Source organism: Panthera onca, chromosome C1, assembly GCF_046562875.1.
Source record: "Panthera onca isolate mPanOnc1 chromosome C1, mPanOnc1 haplotype 2, whole genome shotgun sequence".
Lineage (NCBI taxonomy): Eukaryota > Metazoa > Chordata > Mammalia > Carnivora > Felidae > Panthera > Panthera onca.
Genome location: NC_138346.1, coordinates 145,879,712 through 145,898,881, shown reverse-complemented (window position 1 = coordinate 145,898,881; position 19,170 = coordinate 145,879,712). Strand labels below are relative to the sequence as shown.

Sequence of the window (19,170 nt, the reverse complement as noted above, 5' to 3'; positions counted from 1 at the left end):
GCACAGTGGTCAGGTTTGCAGGCTTCCCTGAGAGAGGGTATGCTACGCCAGTGCTGCCCTAAGGGGCCACATGCCTTTCACCTTCACCCTCCCAGGAATACCCTTGGAACTGGGACTTCCTCTCACTCCACACTTGCCCTCGTATTTGGAATTCCTCCCTCAGTGGCCCACCAACCACGCTCCTACCTCAGGGACTTCTCAATTGCTGTTCTCTGTCTGGAAATGTTCTTCCCTTATGATTTGTCTGAATACTTATGATTTGTATGAATACTTCTCCTCAATGAAAGGTCGGCTCCAATGGGACTTCAGAGATACTTTCCCTGGCCCCCTCAGATCGAGTACCCATGCCCCCCACACCTACCCCATAATAGTCTTTCAGATCTTGGTTTATTGTTTGCTTGCTTATTTGTCTTCTACTCCCCTCACCCCCAAAAGAATACAAGTTCTGTTGAAAGTATGGGTCTTGTCTCCCTTGTTTACCGGCTCTTGAGCCTAGTATACAGTAAGCTTTCCAAACTGCTGCATGTGATATGGGGCAAAATATTTTACCCCTTTGAGCATAGATTGGGGATAATAGTGCCTGTGCTGCCTGCCTCACAGAACAAATGAGGGACCTGAGTCAGTGTACTGAAGATACTTTCTTTTCCCCCAAAACTTGTTATCTGTCTTTAGAGTCCATATTTTTGTAAATAGCAATACTATTTACCCAATTACATAACCCGCAGAAACCTAGAGGTCATTCTGGGCTTCTCCTTGCCTCATTCCCTTCAACTGCTCTTTGTACCATTTGTAGTCAGTTTGTCCAAGGGACACGTACGTCTTTCAGGTTTTTCCCATTTGTACCTTCTTCCACGGTCCCCTTATTGCCTTGAGTCTTTTCCAGGACAACTGCTAATTGTCTTCCAACTGGTAGTTCAGTTTCTAGTCTTCTGTATCCTCCACCCCGCAAATTTGTTGTCCACTCTGCAGGAAAGTAATCATTCTGAAAGGCAAATCTCACACCATGACTGCCCAATTTAATAACCCTTTAATGACTTGCTTTGCCACAGGATCAAGTCCAAGTGCCTTGGTGAACCATATAATAAAGTCTTCCTTTGTCTGCTTCCATAGCTTTCCAGCTTCACCTCTGCCTACCCTGTCGTTTCTAAATCACCAATGCATGCACCATGGACGGTGTGCACAGTCACACTCCCATACTAGCCATCCCAAACTATTTGCAGTGTAGGGAGGAAGGCATGAGGTAGCCAGATGGCTGTACTCCGTGTCTTTGTTCCTTCCCTTTACCTGGGGTGCTGGTATCCTCTTGTCAAACACTTGCCCATCTTTCAAGGATCAGTTCAAGCATACCTGTTCTGAAAGACCATTCCAGACACTCTCTGTCTGCCTGCCACTCATGAGAGCTCCACATTCCCCTCCTCTCTGCTGCCTCTGAGTCTTGTACACCTGTTATGATACTTAAGCCAGAGAATACTTATGTCACCTTCCAGGTGCTTCTTTATAAGGATTATTTTGCTTATTTCCTGGGCTAGACATCACACTTGCATGTAAATGGATGTCCAGAAAAGAGTTAGGAATAAAACTCCATGTGCTTATTACTTAGTCCTGGGATTTGTTTGGGTAGCATACTTTTGAATAGTATTTGACCCAAATTTGAAAGATCTCCTTGAAGGTATTGTATATATACCTATTGTATATACATATATAAATATTGTATATATGCTGTTAATAGGTATCAGTTTAATGGCCAGAATATTTTGCCAATGAGCTAGTGTTTATTGAATATTTACTATATTCAGAGTTAACGGATTTGGTAATTTGCAGTGGATGCTTGAGACAGATTTTGCACTTTTCTGAAAAAATCCTGGTTTTGTCTTTCTATTAGAAGTCAAAATTTTAGTCAACACAAGCTCTTGGCTTAGAGGCAGTTTAGAGTAGTGTCTCTGAATGTATTTTTTCTGGTACCCCTAAGAGGATTTTGAAAAACTATGTGCTTTCCTCATACACTTTAAAACTTTAAGTTAGTATCTAAAATTTTTTTATCACTTTTAAATTTTTTTAATTAAAGAAAAAATTTTTTAATGTTTTACTTATTTTTGAGAGACAGAGAGAGATAGAGCATGAGCAGGGGAGGGGCAGAGAGAGAAGGAGATAGAAATCTGAAGCAGGCTCCAGGCTCTGAGCTGTCAGCACAGAGCCCAGCATGGAACTTGAACTCACAGACCGCGAGATCGTGACTTGAGGTGAAGTCGGATGTTTAACCGACTGAGCCACCCAGGCACCCTATCATAATTTTAAATAGTTGTGAAAGATGACATTTCTGATATTATAAGTATTGATTTCTTTAAAAAAATATTCTTTGTAATGTACCTAATGGAAGCTAAATTAAATGCCAATGTGATTTCATATCTACTATAACATCCATTTAAAAAACATACCAACAAGCTCTTCCAGGTGTCAGGAATTTTACATAGTTGTTTCCCTCATGGAACTCATTTCATTTCTCTTTTCCTATATAACCTAATCGCAATTAAAATTCTTCTGTTGGAAATCTTCCACTGATTACTTTTCAAACTCTTGTGACGCACACATACACATACTATATATCTTTTGTTGTTGTTGTTGTTGTTCTTTTTTAAATGTTTCTTTATTTTTGAGAGAAGGTTGGGGGAAGGTTGGAAAGAGAGAATCCTAAGCAGGCCCCACACAGCGTAGAGCCCGATGCAGGACTCCATCTCACGAACCGTGAGATCATGACCTGAGCTGAAATCAAGAGTTGGAAGCTTGGGGTGCCTGCGTGGCTCAGTCAGTTGAGTGTCTGACTCTTAATTTCAGCTCAGGTTATGATCCCAGAGTTGTGGGATCCATGGGAGCATTGGGCTCCATGCTGAGTGTGGAGCCTGCTTGGGATTCTCTCTCTCCCTTTCTCTGCCCCTCTGCCCTGCTTGTACTCACTCACTGTCTCTTAAAATAAACAAACATTTAAAAACAGGATTCAGACACTCAACTGACTTAGCCACCCAGGTGCCTTTATATATATATATCTTTTTTTTTTTTTTTAAAGTTCTTGTGGCAATAGGCTCTGTTTAATATAATTTGTTTCGGATTGAATTGTTATATTTTTACTAGTACACAATTGATCAGAACAAGTAGAATGTTGATGATTCAGTTTTAGGTATAGGTAAAATTTGGGGAAAATTATCTCTCAACAAGATGCATGGTTTTAAAAATAGTTTATACATAAATATTACTTATTGTCAGAGTAAGATAACCTGTATAATCAAATTAAGTATTTCTTTTTTTTGATGTGGCATTTAAGAAATATTGCTACATAAATAAGTATATTGGGGTGAAGGCAGTATAATTCTACTCTATTTTTTAAACTCCTGAGTTACATGCCAAAAGTTATCCAGTGATTGGTCACAAAAAATGATTTTTGGTTTTTCTATTCTATTGCATTCAGTTTCTACTGTCTATTGATTAGGTCTTGGTCTTGCATTTGAAGCAAAGAAATGGGAACTTTCCCTTAACTCCAAAAGGACTTGTTTTTCAGTCATGAAAGTCCTTCACTTTCATAGTATCTGTAATCTTACAGGTAGTTCCAAATCTGCTTGGGTCCTACAGATTTTTACATCCCACAGGAATGGACTGTAAGCAGACTCCTGGAAAGTGAAAGATTTGCCTTTCTTTTAGAATGTGGGAAAAGATAAATGTGAAAAGGAAAAAAAGGAGATGGCTGGAAAGAATCAAGAGGACATCTGGTGTTTTGAAGCACATACTTTTAGACAAGGATTAATTGATGATCTAGAAATAGAATCTACCAGAGTACCCCTCTCTCCAAAAATAAGGACTCCCAAACCTCATGCCCTCTTTAAAGATCAACTGGGTGCTACAGGAAACTTTTCATTCAAATTAAAGGGTCCCTAATAGGCCAATCTAAAGATTTCCTTGTGGTGGGCAGGAACATTCAATAGGGAAACAGAATGGTTAGAGCATATTACTGCTTTCTATATATCTGATGGAAGCTAATTTGATACCAAAGTGACTGAATCACCATCATTCATTCTAAGAATACACAAACTCTCCCAGAACATAATTTTTTAGACCCATTGTTAGACTAAAAAATAGAAATTACAAAAAATCACGAGACACTTGGCTGGTAGTGAGCTGGGTCAGTGGGTGCCTCAATCCTAAGAATAAGTCTCAATCTCTTTGTGGAGAAAAAGTGGTTTTCAGAGTTTTATCAAGCATGTAAATTTCTTCCCAGGAGGAGGTTGTGAATTATAGCATGCAAAAAATATTGGTCCCAGGCTACATTTGGGACATTTTTTTTCCCTTTACAGGGTATCCCCTGCTCTCTTACCCAAAAGCTTATAGCAGATCTCTGCTGAAGCACTTTACAGGAACCCCCACCACATTACTTATTATATATATGTGTGTACCTCACTTTTCACACACTAAAGCATTTATTCTCCTGCTGACTTGCAGTAGGTGGGGCAGATATCATCTGCATATTATAAATGTAGAAACGGAGTTTGTTAGGGAATAGTCGCTTGTCTAAACAAATCCCACAAGTTAGTGGCATACCTCGTACCTGATGAGGCAGCTTTTTCCACAAATATAGCGCCTGGCTCCTTTTCCCAGATGTGTTACTTTATAAAAGGCTCTAAGGATTGGAAGACTTGCCTTAATGATGAAGTAAAATAGATATGCTTGCAACATACTTGGTAGAGTGCATGGCTCTTAGCAGGCCCCCAGACTTAAAAAAGAGAAAAAGAATATATTTGAGGTTTTTTTCTGACATACTTTATTTTATGGATTAAAAAAATAATAATTCATTTGGTTTGTTTTTTTTTTTTTTTTTTTTTTTTTTTTCTGAGCACTTAATAGTTGCTAGGCATTGTGCCAGGCACTGGGAATAAATCCAACAGTGAAAAGAGAAAAAACCCTTTTTCATGGAGCATACATCCTAGAGGAGGGAGTATAGATAATAAGCAGATGCAAGATAAAATGTCATGTGCTAAATGCTATGAGAAAAATAAAGCAATTGTAAAGGGCAAAGGGGTGGTTGGTGTGGGGTTTAGATAGGGTGATCCCTGGGTGGGGACTTGAGAAGACCTGAACATTGTGCTCACCTGAGTCTGAGTTCAAAGCCTTGACTTCATTTGGGTGGGTTGACTCAAGTCATGGTATTCTAGAGTCACGTGGAAAAGACCTTACAGAGTATCTATTGGTTTTTAATTTTATGTTATAGATATCCTTGAGGCTCTTTCCCAGAATAATACACACACACTCATGCATAACATTTTAACATGCCTTGAGATCATCCTTAGATTCCCCTCAAGTTCATATCCCTGGTCTACTTTAGTCCTTTCTTTTTTACTAATAAGACATTTAGTCTAAGAAAAGCAAAGTAAAAATTGTCCACAGTGTCACAGTTAGTGGCTGAGTCAAGGACCTAAGATTCCCACAAAGTTGCATGTTGCTTTTTCCACTAAAATCTGTGTTGCTAGAGTGTTAAATTTTCTAAAACAATCATAGTCTATAAAACATCTCCTGCCCTTTTTTTTTTGTATATGCACCATTTTTTTTAACATAGAGTAAAACCTATGTACTAAAAAACCTTTGTAGTAAAACAAGTAATTTATGTAGCTAGCGTGGCTTCTTTTCTTATTTCCTGACCAGTAACAACATAAATAACATCTTAAGTATCTCAAATGTGTCCTAGGAAGGACTCAAACTGGCAGCAGGAAAGGAAAAAGATCTTAGAATAGGAAGTTTTCTTACAGATGAAACTTTGGCTCATCATGGCTTTAAAGAGCATATAGGCACAGATAATGCCTTTGAAGGTCTCTGAACATGCAGAAAGCAGGGGGGCTGCATATGGGAAAGGCCTTCTGCCAATTTCAACAGGGGCAGTGAGTCCCTAAGATGAAACAACAGTCACCCCTACTCCCCACCCAGTGATTTCCTTTTGGGACATTTTATACAAAAACTTGGAAGATACACTTGTCACTTTCAGGAAAGTATTCATTGTATCAACTTATCTTCTCAGCCACACTTCCTTAACAGATGTCTCAACTTTTAGTATTACAAAATAACCAAAAGATTTTAATAGTAATCATCCGCTCTGTGAAATGAGCACATGATTTCCAAAATTGGAGACTGATAAAAACTTTGATTTGCACATAAGATTTTCTAATAAAATGTATCTGATTTTAAAACCTCAGAAGCCTAGCAAGTCTATCTCCTGTAAATATTGGTACTTATTAAATTGTTAGGCTGTTTTCTACTGTGACTCTCTTAAAGACAAAACCTACTTTTTTTCAGTTAGCTTGCCCATTAATATTGTACTGACAGCCCAGATAGAAGAAACTTGAGCCTTTTCTCTCTTAATCAGTGAAAGGCCCTTTCCCCCTTTTTCCCATCCCCACCCCCATTTTTGGGTATGCCTAGCCTACTTTTCCATCTGTGTGCCTTGTTACTATGGTGATAGGCACCATAGAAATAGAGAACAAAGCAGATGTAATAAGCATCTCCTACATGGTTTACAATGCTAAAAAGGGATCTAGGTTTTTCAGACATGGCTTGTTCTTTATTGGTGGCAGAACTGGACCAGCTCAATTGGGGGGGGGGGGGGGGTGGAATACCTGGGGTTACAGCTGATTTAGGCTCCCATATTCCTGTTGTTCTGTACTTCACCAGACCTTCCATGAGTCTTCAATACTTCACCAGACCTTCTTTGAGTCTTCAAAGTGCAGGAAGAGAAATGGAGGCCTGCAGAGAAGATGCAGTACAGAAATTAGTGCAGTATAGAAATTAGTGCCACAGACTCAATCCACTGCAAAAGACAAATATTTCTGCCAAAGCGTATTACATGAGAGGGAATCTTGAGCTGGTTTTAAGGTTAACCAGTCATTAATCCTATTGCTTGATTTTTCATTGTTCAACTGAATATTTCAGTAGAGAAGATCTGCCAGTTTAGATTTTCCTCCCTTCAAAGTACTTAGTTTTTGTTTTTTTTATTTTAAATTACCATCTAGATTACTACCAACAGCTTGCAGTGTTTGATCCCATCCATTGACTTTCTTTAAAATAAGTGGTTAAACTACTAATGTGTGCTTATTGTGTGCTTGCTTTAGAATTACAATTAAATATGTTCTAGATATTGTATAAATGAATGTTTCCCTTAAGATCTTGGAGAAGATGCCCATAGGTATTTTTTACATTTTTTAAAAGTAACCTATGTGCCTCAAACTCACAACCATGAGGATCAAGAGTCACACACTGTACGACTGAGCCAGCCAGGTGCCTCCCCATAGGTATTTTTTAACCTTCTACATGGATGTTTATTCTTTTACATATTACATCTTAAGTATCATATTCTTAGATGCCTTAATGAATTACCCAAAGATTAAATAAAATATTCCAGTTACTCAATTCCATCTTCTGGACAATTATTTTTATTTTTTATTCTTTTAATGTTTAAGAGAGAGAGCATGAACAGGGGAGGGGCAGAGAGCGGGAGAGAATGAATTCTAAGCAGGCTCTGCACTGTTAGCATGGAGCCTGATGCAGGGCTTGATCCTACGAGCTGTGAGATCATGACCTGAGCCAAAATCAAGAGTCGGATGCTTAACACAGGCCTCCTGGACAATTATTTTTAAGTTTATTGTTATTTTTTAAGTTTTTCTTTTCTAACATTTTTATATTTAAGGGACATGTACAGGGTAAAATCATTTAGCACAGTGTTTTACATATAGAGTCCCTGGACATGAACACATTTTTGGAGCTAAGGAAGTTCAGTGTTCACCGTACCTACGGCACTGTGGCCTGAAGTTCCTTCTAGCTGCAACTTCTTATTTCTTTGGCTGTGTGACTCCTTTTTTTTTTTTTTTTTTTCTCCCTTATGGACCTGTATTTTTCCTATTTTGTCACCTGCCATAAGGGCTTTTGTGCTGATGTGAAAATATGCTGAGAGGCACCTCAGGCTCTATGAGTTTCTTAAATACCTACACAGTGTACCCCTCCCCACCAAAGCCAGCTTTCCCCCTTTGTGGAATTGAAGACAGCCCTGGAGTGGGAGTTGGGACACTCAGTGCTGACTCTGGCTCAGCCTCTGCCTGGGGTCGGCTTGAAGATGCACTTTTAACCCTGTAAAGAGCACACAGCTTAGTCATGACACAGCTTAATCAGGAGGAGACACAAGGGTTTGAAACCAAAGGTGACATCAGATTTGTTTAGAGAAGTAATGCCAGCAGCTGTATGGAGGATGTGTTAGAGAGATCATCTTGGGAGACCAAGTAGAGCAGTAGAATGGAAGAGAGGAGACTAATAGGAAAGAAATTTGAGAAAGAAGTCATAAGATTAAATGGTCCCATTTCCTTTTGTCACAAGGATCCTTTGGCAATTACTTAAGACAAGTTGTGGTTACTGAAGTTTTACTAGTTTGACTTACTACTCCTAATGTTTCAACCATTTTTCATAGAAGGAATGGATTAAGTTCTCTCCTGATTACTTACTGGGTCCCCCAAATCCTCAAATTTCAGATTACTGGTGAATATACATTATATTAGCAGAACTTTAAAAATCATAACCTCTACTATAGGATCACTTGTGCCCCCCACACCCAAATTCATATGTTGAAATCTAACCCCCCCAAGGGGATGGTGTTAGGAAGTGGGGCCTTTGGGAGGTGATGAGGCCATGAGGGTGGAGCCCTCATAAGAGAATCCAGAGAGCTGCCTTGCCACTCCTATCATGAGGACATGGTGGAGAGGTCATGATAGAGAACATATTTGTCTGTGAACCAAGAGTGAGTTCTTACCATGCACCGAATCTTCTGGCATCTTGATATTGGACTTCTCAGCCTCTAGAAGTGTGAGAAATCAATGTTTGTTGACGAAGCCCCTCCCACCCCCATCTATGGTAGTTTGTGATAGCAGCCCCAATGGACTAAGATAGCTTCCAAACATGGATATCCTGTGACTGGAAATGAGACTTGGGAGAAGGAAGTAACGTTTGTTCTGTGGGAAGAATCATGACTCTGGGCACAGGAGAGGTCCTCTGACACCAGGCGATCATTCCGCGCGGGACACCTCCTCGTCTTCCAGAGGGCCAGAAAAACCTGGGCACACTAGGTGTGTTTCATGGCCTGGGGAGAACAGAGCTTGTCTTTGTAAGGAGTTTACTCCTTTGTGGGAGACTGTTCTCTGATACCTCTGAGGCAGAGGGAGTTTCCATTTCTTTTGATGGTATCATCAATGTGAAGGTAGAAAGTAGGCCAGGTAGAGTGATTTCTATTTTGGCAATTAAGAAGCTGGCATTCTGACAGATTGTGTAGCTTGGCTACAGTCCAGGCAGATGGTGGGCAGGATTCGAGTTCACTCTGCTCAGTCGTTTTGCTCAGACTCTTATTACTACACTTAGTACCGAAAGAAGGAGTGCATGAACGAATGCACGTTTCATCTTTTGTTCGGGCCACTGGGGTAAGCTGCTTTTTATTCCTTTCACAGGTCTCTTGGAAGATTACTCCCATTCATGCTAGTTTTGCTTCTAAGAGTTTACCAGTTGTGCAGACTTAGGTAAATCACAACTGCCTCAGTTGCCTCATCTGTGCAGTAAAGATCATCTCACGGAGTCGTTGGAAGCATTAAATAATTGACATAAAGGGTTTAGAAGAAGATTTAGCATATGATTGTGTTCTGATGAGCACCAGCTTCCGTGACTCTTATAATAAACTGCACACATTCAACTGCTTCAGCCTCACATCGGTTCCTTAGGGCCAATGTATTCCCACACTGGGCTTGCTTTGTCTTACATGCCTCGGAGGAACTAGCAGGGCGAGTTCTGCCTGATTCTTTGGATAATTTATAATTTGTCATTTCAGTTAACTAGGCCTAAATGGACTTTTTCCTGGTCATTTTTAAAGTGCAGTCATATTGCTTAATGCTGACAAATTAGGCTTGTATAATTATGGATTGAAGAGGCACACTGTAGACAAATTAGGAGAAAGTAGAGCTGTCCCAGGACCAGATCAGAAAAGCCTCTGAGTTTTTGTTATAGCCTGAGACTTCTTCAATCTTAACATTCTCCAAAATTCAATCTTGAATTATTCAGCAAATGGACAAGCCAAAAAAAAAAACCAAAAAACAAAAAACTATGGTCTCACATTTTTAATGGCTATTTGGAAATAGGTAGACTTTTTAACCTTGAAAAATCTTTCATGCAAATTGATCATCATAGTAACACGAGTTACTCGAAGTAACACGAGTCTAGATGTTATAAAAATGTTTGTTAGAGGTCCTAAAATTCCTTTGTAGGGTTTTTTTTTTTTTTCCTCTTGTGCATGAAGGTAACGGAATCAGTGATTGGTAGTTTCCTATATGCGAGAAAGTTTATTCTAATAATCTTGTTTTTGGAAAACAGACCATCATTTGAATAATCTCTTGGAGTGTGTGTGTTTATGGAGAGTGAGATGTAAGGATACATAAGGGTTACCTGATATGTGCAGGGGGAGAAGGAGCAGGAGAAGAAAATTCTTGTGTTCTGGTTTCCCCTTTTGATTCTTGTGTTTTTCCTCTCTAGTGAAGTCCTCAGAGATATTACACATGGTGAAGTCTTATAAAAACTTCTCTTTAAACAAAATGTTTCCTTTCCTAATGCGATTCTGCTTTGGTGCCCTTGTCGTCCATGTGCTAGGAATTTTGAAATGCCCGCTGCGTAATTCTGTGATCTTAACCTAATAATTTCATTTGGATTTACCAGGTTTAGCAGCTGTTGTTTTCACTGACTATTGCTAAATTGCATTAATGTCTCAAATTGAAAAACTCTTTTTTTTTCCTACCTTGGCCCAAATTATTTAGTTTTATAAAATCTAAGCCTTTTCCCCAACCATTGTAATTTTCATGTATTTGCAAGAAAACTTACAATATTAAAATTCCAATGGACGGCTCAGCTAGGCTGCACATCTCTCCCAGGACACTAGTGCAGCTTGTAGTGTGGTGTGTAGAACAGTGTTTTCTTGATAAAGCCATCTATCCTCTTTTCTTCTGGGAGAACACAAGACCTCAGTTCCATTGTAATTTAAGTAGTCTTTGGTGTGATATGATAAATGCTTGCAGTTTGATATTAATGGTTATTCTTTGGCAAAGCAGACTACAAAATTGAGAAGCCAGAGGCTTTGAAAATGTCCTCAGAGAGCATAAGCTTAGAATGACAACAACTTTGTTGGATAATTCTGCAGTTTTGTTTGGAGGGAATCAGATGGTGAATTTTGCCTTTCCATTTAATTATTTCATGTAACAGGATTTTTTTTTAATAGTTGACAATATATCTTGCTTCCTTTGCAATCTGTTTCTAGGGCTCCTTCAGTTTTTGTGGTTTAATTGCAAGGCAGTGGTTTCTGAAGTCTCAGAAAGAAAAGATATGCTCTTATATTCCTCCCAGGGTTAATTTTGTTGGTTCTGAATCCCATCTGATCTCTATGCTATCATATTCTCACTTTCCCTGTTTGGAGTGTAAATTTTCCTCCTGCATTCAGGATGTGAAGCAATAGTTTTCCTTGTTGTTGGGTCATATGGCTAAACATTTCTGTATCTACAGGTAATGATATGTATCAACAACATGCTCTATCAATTACAAAGGTATATTTTACATGTGTAATAGCATCTGATTCTGACAATCTGGTGAGGGAAAAGGGGAGATTGGCTGCAGTTAATTCCTATTATATGGATGGGCTCTGAAAAGTCACTCAAACCCAAAATAACACACAAACAGAAGGGCAAGGACAAGGACTCGGGCCTTTTAACACCATGTCCAGTGTTATTTCTGCCCTGTCATACTGTGCCAACATACCCTGGTCTGTGCATGACACATTTCTCATGTAAGGAATTTGGTCAATATACTATGTAAAATTGTTGGGCCACATTTTCACACCCTTTATAAAACCAAAATATTATTCTTTAGTTCTTTCCCTACTAAGCATTTATTATTGCTCTATATGTGTAGTGAGAGAAGCTTCCTGCTTCCCAGGCTAAGGACATTGTAAGTGAACCATTTAATAAGGAACAACAGGATAGCAGTAAGAGCGATGTCCCAAGGTGACATGACTAAGTGACAAGTTCAGTGGAAGCAACGTAGGAGGTGAGACCTGAGCTGAGCCTTGCAGGATGACATAGAATTTAGAAAGATGGGTGGGGAGGAAATGTCTGAGCAGAGGTGTGCAGGAAAGAATGCATGTAATTCTGAAATAATTGTGGATGAAAGGGTATGTCCAGGATGCCTCAAGATAATCCTGAGCGTGAGTGTGACATGAATTGAGAATTGTTGAAGCTGGGTGAAGGATACATGGAGCTTCCATATACTATTATTTATACTTTTGTGTGTGTTTGGAATTGTGCTCCTGGAATGAAAGGGTTTGTTCAAAGGCATAGTGTGAAATGTTGTTGGAAAGGAGGTGGGGATGAGATTTGGTTAAGAGAGGGTGTTGGAGACTGTACCCTGTAGAGCCTGGGTGAGTACTGGTAGACACTGGTTCATTGACTGGACTAGAGTCTTACTTACCGTGAGGCTAAGGCAGAGTTGGAGTGCAGTCTGGCATCCTTATCAGAGATGGAAGGATGGCCACAACCGCACTTACATCCGGGTAGGCCCCACCACATCTGATGTGGCATATTGCGTTCTGGGAAGCACATTTAAAGAGGACTTTTTACAAACCCAAGTTTCCATGGTGGGTCGTCTCAGGCACAGAAAAGCATCTCACATCTTCTTGGGAATCTTCCTGGCAGAACACTTCATTAACTTAAGGTTGTCTACCTGGTTAGGGACTTACTTTCCCTTCTGCCAAGTCCCTCTCCTCCTTCCCAAACTCTGTCTCTTGTGGGCCTAAGAATGGGCAGTTGAAGGGAAATAAAATCGTTACCATGATTCCCCAGTAATATGAAGGGACTTGTGTGTGACAGAAACTAACTTAATCTCCTGGAAACAGACTTTAACAGCCAAGTGGGTTATACACAGTGGCTCTGAACCATTTGGAAATCCAGACACTTTAGTTAGCTTTCTGAAGCAAAGTTCCTCCTTCCTTCCTGTTTAAAATATTACTCTACTGCTGAGGAAAAAGAGGAAGGACATATCATAGAAATTTGGATAGTTGGTAGTATTAAGGAATTGTTAATTATTTGGATGTGATTCACTGGCATGCTAGAGTGGACAAGAGCTGATTGTTGTATTTTCAGGAACTTTCCAAGCCAACTGTTAAACACATCCATTAAATAATTAAATTATACAAACTTAAAGTATTAAAATAAAAGTGATACTCAAAACTGATCACTTCCTAATTATTTTACTATAATTTGCTGTTATCCATGCTCCTAAGGTTACTTATGTGTCAGGTGTCTGCATAGTGGAAGTACTATATAACGGTGGCTACACATTTCTTCTCAGTCCCACGTTCAGCGCCATCATGTTAGTAGGTTGAAATTGGCCATGGTGGAAACAGTTTTGCCATGCAAGTTAGCAAAGACTGTAAATCAGGACCTTTTTTCCCTCCTCAGAGAACTGGTTGTTGAATATCTACCTGCACACCATTGGGTATGATTATAGTATTTTGGTTCTGTGTTTTAAAGATTTTTAAAGACTTTAAACCTTTTAGAGATATGTTCTAAAATAGGTCAGATAAAATATGATATCTAGAATTTATTTTAGGTAATCCAGTGGGGCTGGGTATTTTGATTGTTGTATCAGAGTGATGGGCACATGGGCTTCCTTACACTCCTCTCTTTCTTTTATGTATGTTTAAAATTTCCCATAACAAAAAGTTAACCATTAAGGAATGCTACAATGAATATAAATAAGTTGCCTATACCCAGTAGATAGTCTGGTACCTGTCGGTACTTCAAACTTTGATGCCAACATCTCTTTAATAAAGTATTATACTCTATAGAGCCCTATTTGTAACCGGTTCACATAGACCATTGACTTTTTTTTGTTTAATGTTTATTTATTTTTGAGAGACAGAGAGAGACAGAGCACAAGCGGGAGAAGAGCAGAGAGAGAGGAAGACCCAGAATCCGAAGCAGGCTCCAGGCTCTGAGCTGTCAGCACAGGGCCCAATACAGGGCTCAAACTCACCAACCGTGAGATTATGACCTGAGTTGAAGTCAGAAGCTTAACCCACTGAGCCACCCAAGCACCCTTACACCATTGACTTTAAATGTCTGTTTCTTGTTAAATAAAATCAAGAGATCACTATGTGCAGTTTGCCATACCCATAAGGATGGAGGAATCCAGAAGAACCCTCCCTAGGACACTGAAAAGCTCTCTCTTCAAAGTGGGAGAAAAATGCATTTGTTGGATTGCAATCCTGTTTGCAGAACCAGTTGTACAAATAGGGAAAAAATGAATCAAGTTATTGCTCAGAGGGCTACTTGAGATTACATGACAGCTGTGTACCCTTTAGATTTATTTTCAGTCTAGCTGATTTGAGTCATTGCTCAAGAAAGGAGTGCTGTCAAGTGAATTGTCTTCTGTGCAGATGACAAGAGCCTTTCTAAACATTGCCTTGCTGATACATGTGATGTGTTTAGAATTGTTGGCCTATGAATTAAATTAGATCCAATCCAGTGGCTTAAGAAGCAGAGTGTAGGTTATGTACTGACTGCATTTCACGAAGAGTACACAAACACGGTATTTTTTCCTAACACGTATCTAGACACCAAATGGAAAATGTATAGCACAAATTACATAGAATAGATCTCTCTTTCCCTATGTTTGAAGTCCCTTTCATTTCATTCTTTTTTCATTTTCATTCTTTGTTTATTTTTGAGAGAGAAAGACAGAATGCAAGCAGGGGAGGGGCAGAGAGAGAGGGAGGCACAGAATCTGAAGCAAGCTCCATGCCGTCAGCACAGAGCCCGATGTGGGACTCACACCCATGAACTGCGAAATCATGATCCGGGCTGAAGTTGGGCACATAACTGACTGAGCCACTGAGGCGCCCCCCCCCCCCATTTCATTCTTAATAGGAACTTAGATTATGGTGATAGTTTCTTCTTGTCTTTGTGTAATAATTCATCCTAACTAAATCCAGTTGCCCAGAAAAAAAAAAAAATTATGTTGAATAAGGGAATGCAAGTAGTCACTTTGATTGTCCCATCATCAGCATGTTGAGGATATTATTTGGCTTTATAATGGGGACAGGAAAGGACAGTAAGAACCTTGAGAATGTAGTCTATAATATCTATTTTGTAATTTTAACTTATGTGAGTCTCTGGTCTGTGTAGAAATACAAACTTAGACTGTTCTGTAGGCTTAACCACAAAAAAAAAAAAAAAAATCAAAGTGTCAAGCAATGAAAACAACAGATGTCAAACTCAGGTAACCTGGGTCAGAATACCAGAAGGAAACCTAGACTGAAACAGGAATCGAGAGCAGGAAACCAGAAGTGAGAGTTGCACGGGTAGAACAAGAATCAGGACTCACCCTCCTAAGATGGAGCTAGACAGAGGAATCCCAGGAGAACCTGGGAGAAACTGAGACCTGGCTGCAATTTTCCCCATGTTAATTCCTTTGCAACCATAACGTTCCGTGCCCTGCATGGTCCCATCACAGTATAGGTCCTGAAAGAATTTCTTCAGAGTCTATAAATGGAAACCATGGTTCAAGATTAAGTTGAAGCATGCAGATGAGACATGATTACTAAGGAAAAACACATGTTAAATTCTTGAAGTATCACGATCACAGGACTATGACTGATTCACTCAGCTATTATTTATTAAGCTCTACTATCTGTGCTAAGTGCTGGGCATACATCGGTGCACCCTACAGGTAAAAGCCCTGTGTCCTCAGAGCTTACTGCCTAGTGGGTAGATCCAGACAATAGACTAAATAATTATATAGCACATCAAACAGAGATAAATTAGAGAAAAACAAACAGGAAATATTCTCCAGAATTAGATTCCCCAAGGATACATTTTCCAACTCTATCAAAGCTAGCAAAGAGAAGATTGAGAGTTATAAAAATACAAAACACAGCACATCTGAAATTCCTTCATGTTACTATTAATTCTGTTGATAAACCAAATGTATTCACTGTTTTACAACCAGTAAGTTTAAAGCACAAATGAGAGTTGAAGTACCATGGTAGAGGTAGCAGCTTTTTTTTTTTTTTAAACTAAAGTAAAATGAAATAGATACACTTACATATTTTGTGAGAGAGTTAGTAGTTCATCATCAGGAAGACAATGGAACGCCTCCAACAATGAGGCTTTGATGGTGCCCAGCCTCTTTATGTCCTTCATCTCACCTTCATCAGCTTTCCTACTGGGTTCACTCTTGAGAGCAATACTGAGTCAAAACTTAGCTATGCCAAACCCTTTATAAAGGTATGAAACCCTAGGTTAACAAATTATCCTTGATTTAAAGCTAAAGAGCAAAATTCACGAGATTGCTCACTGGTCTTCCAGTGAATGTTGGCATATTAACTAACACTTTATGATAAAGCCTTTTAGCAGTCGAGCTTTATTCTTCTTTCTTTTCCCCATCTCTCCCAACAGCCAGTACTTACCAGGTTTTCCCTCATAATGCTACTTAAATTGCCTCATCCCTGGTCATTTTCACTGACACTCTCCTATTTGGGTCTTTGCTACTTAATTATTAAATTACTACTGTAGGGGGAGCCTGGGTGGCTCAGTCGGTTGAGTGTCCAACTTCAGCTCAGGTCATGATCTCCCGGTCTGTGAGTTCGACGCCGCCTTGGGCTCTGTGCTAACAGCTCAGAGCCTGGAGCCTGCTTCGGATTCTGTGTCTCCCACTCTCTCTGCCCCTCCCCCGCTCATGCTCTGTCTCTCTCTCTCTCTCTCTCTCTCTGTCAAAAATAAATAAACATTAAAAAAAATTTTTTTTAATTACTACTGTAGGATCCTACCTGGTTCTCTTGCCTTCATTCCGTCTCTCTTCTCCTGCCCCATTTATCTCCCATGCCCCACCAGGTTAGTCTTCCTGAAACATGGCTGGCATTCTGTTTTAGAATCTCTCATGGTTCTCTTTTGTGAGTCGAGTGAAGCCATCCTCTTCATTCTGGAATCTTAACACTAAAAGTCTCACTAGGTCACTTATTTGTGAAGTCATCTCCCTCTGACTAGGAATAGTCTCTCCTCAGGGGACCTGCTACCTCATTGCTCTTCTTATCTCAAGACCTTTCTGTTCTTGCTCTACTGTGACTAGAGTGCTTTCTGATCCAGCTCCTGCATATCCCTACAGGCCCAGGCTGCTTTCTTTAGTCCCTGAACTATGACTTTGTTGACCTTTGTACGAGGCAAAGCTTTGTACAAGCTTTGGATGGTGAGAAGAACACGATGTTTGGTATCAGTTATGGGATCAAGCTCTTGTTCACAAAATGTGGCTTAGGCTGCTTGTTTTTTCCTCTCTGGGCTGCTATAAAGCCAAGCAAATGATTTGAATGACTTATGGGGAAAAAATGCTCCCTAAACTTTAAAGCATTATGCAGCTGTATCTCATTTCAATCATACTGTGTTTCAACTGTATTGTTTAATTCTTGATAATATATTTTCTTGTTGCCTGATCACTTAGTGTATATTTCCCATCTTCCTAACTTTTATGCGTGTTTTAAGGGTAGATATAAGATGAAATACAAAATAAAATGAATTCTCATTGACAGAATTATTATTCCTTTTTGTCTTGTTTGTCTCACACCATAGCAAATGTTTAGTAAAATTTCCCGTGTCGGGAGAATCCGCTGAATAAAAGTGTAAAGTTCCAGGTGCTAAAGGAAAGAATAGTATTTGATACAGGGAATGAGAGAGTAACAGGAAGAAAACAAGGTGACCTGAGAGAAAGAGCCCATCTAGGGAACTGGCCTGCTTCAATACTGACTTCTTTCATGGGCCCACTGACAAACTCAGGATTCAACTCCCAGGCAGTCTCTGCAACCTTTTCATACCACAACAGTAGAATTGCCTCGCTTTCTTTTTTTCCCACTTTCTAAAGTTTTTATTTAAATTCCAGTTAACATACAGTGTAATATTAGTTTCAAGTGTACAGTATAGTGAGTCATCAATTCTGTACATCACCCAGTGTTCATCACAACAAGTGCACTCCTTAATTTCCATCACCTATTTAACCAATCCCCCCAACCACCTCCCTTCTTGTAACCATCAATTTGTTCTCTATAGTTAAGAGTGGCTTTCTTGGTTTGCCTTTCTCTTTTTTCCCCCTATGACTGTTAGTTTTATTTCTTCAGTTCCACGTATGAGTGAAATCATATGGTATTTGTCTTTCTCAGACTGACTTATTTCACTTAGCATATAGTCTCTAGCTCTATTCACGGTTCCAAATGGCAAGATTTAATTCTTTTTCATGAATCCATAAAAAACCTGTCCATCAGTTGATGGACACTTGGGCTGTTTCCATAATTTTGCTATTGTAGATAATGCCGCTCTAAGTATTGAGGTGCATGGATCCCTTTGAATTAGTATTTCTATATTCTTTGGGTAAATACCTAATAGTTAGAGTTGCCTCACTTTCTTAAGAATAACAGTTCTTGCACAGAGTAGGCTGTCAAATGTTTATTGAGTTCACCATGCACATAATTTTCCTACTGTTATGCATGTATACACACACAGTATGTTTTTTGTTTTTTTTTTTAATTTTTTTTCAACGTTTTTTATTTATTTTTGGGACAGAGAGAGACAGAGCATGAACGGGGGAGGGGCAGAGAGAGAGGGAGACACAGAATCGGAAACAGGCTCCAGGCTCCGAGCCATCAGCCCAGAGCCTGACGCGGGGCTCGAACTCACAGACCGCGAGATCGTGACCTGGCTGAAGTCGGACGCTTAACCGACTGCGCCACCCAGGCGCCCCCACAGTATGTTTATATGCCTACATATACATGCCAGTGGATTTGTCTGTTACTGCTTGTAATTATCCACATTTTTCTTTCCTTTTAAATTTCATTCTGACATGTAGCAGGAGTGTGTCTGCTTTGTCTGCAGAGTAGCACTGGTACATTTGAAAGGTGTTTGTGTGGTGATGGGGGTGCCTGATCACTTGATAAAGTCATAGGTATTTCCAGGAACTACCTGATGTATTTAAATCGCTAAAAAGTGTCCATAATAATATTGCATTATAATATTATAATTTACTCAAATCCTACTT

General features: G+C 39.5%; 1 protein-coding gene and 1 long non-coding RNA gene across 16 annotated transcripts in view; one reads left to right on the top strand and one right to left on the bottom strand.

Moving 5' to 3' along the window:
- The window catches only part of LRRC8B (leucine rich repeat containing 8 VRAC subunit B), a 92,137-nt gene that overhangs the window by 7,734 nt on the left and 65,233 nt on the right, over nt 1–19,170 (top strand). The window lies entirely within an intron of this gene.
- LOC144617230 (uncharacterized) lies at nt 6,416–17,496 on the bottom strand. 2 transcript variants are annotated; one of them, XR_013557515.2, is made up of 5 exons: nt 16,922–17,496; nt 16,198–16,369; nt 15,478–15,635; nt 8,014–8,151; nt 6,416–6,774 (listed from the first exon to the last, which is right to left on the bottom strand). It is a non-coding gene; the product is annotated as an uncharacterized LOC144617230 (long non-coding RNA). The 2 variants fall into 2 exon arrangements; XR_013557514.2 differs by lacking the exon at nt 8,014–8,151 and having other exon boundaries at nt 6,420–6,774; nt 16,922–17,485.